The 552-nt window shown below is 44.0% G+C and overlaps 1 protein-coding gene across 1 annotated transcript in view; it reads right to left on the reverse strand.

Annotated features, from left to right (window-relative positions):
- roraa (RAR-related orphan receptor A, paralog a) overlaps positions 1-552 on the reverse strand; it is a gene marked incomplete in the record, with an annotated part of 190,739 nt that overhangs the window by 14,652 nt on the left and 175,535 nt on the right.

Raw genomic sequence — 552 nt, forward strand, 5'->3', positions numbered from 1 at the left:
CACACAGACACACACACACAGGAGCAAACAGCAAAGGTGCAGGCTGGCTGAGGAATGCTAATGATGTGCCTGGTGACAAGCACAGGGACAAGAATACACTCTAAGCACAAAATTCCCCTCACTGTGAATGGCTGGTGCATTTGAAACAGTACAAAAGGCGGCTTCAATGGAAGCAACACTGTAGCAAACAGCCAACAATCTGCTATAATTCAAAGCACTCTCCTTTTGATCATTTTATTTCAAGAAGAGCAGGCTGCAGCAGAAGCAAAAAAACAGTGAAAAGACAGGCCCTCGGAGGGAAAGGAAGAGCAAGGCAGAGGAATGACTTTGTCCTACTAATTGTGGTTATCTGTGATGTCCTCTGTGGTGCTTGACCACTTTCATGATCACGTTCTGTGTGTTTACACTTCGCATTCTCTCTCCAAATCATCGTAAAACTTCAGCAACATTTTCATTTTTTCCTAGCAAGCAACTTTTTATTTACTTCCTCAATTTCTCTCGTCTTTCCCCCTCAGCTTTCCTGTCCCTCACACATACACACAGACACACACA

The sequence above is a fragment of the Morone saxatilis genome, unplaced genomic scaffold (genome assembly GCF_004916995.1).
Source record: "Morone saxatilis isolate NCDOM2014 unplaced genomic scaffold, NCSU_SB_2.0 Contig2, whole genome shotgun sequence".
NCBI classification, from domain to species: Eukaryota; Metazoa; Chordata; class Actinopteri; family Moronidae; genus Morone; species Morone saxatilis.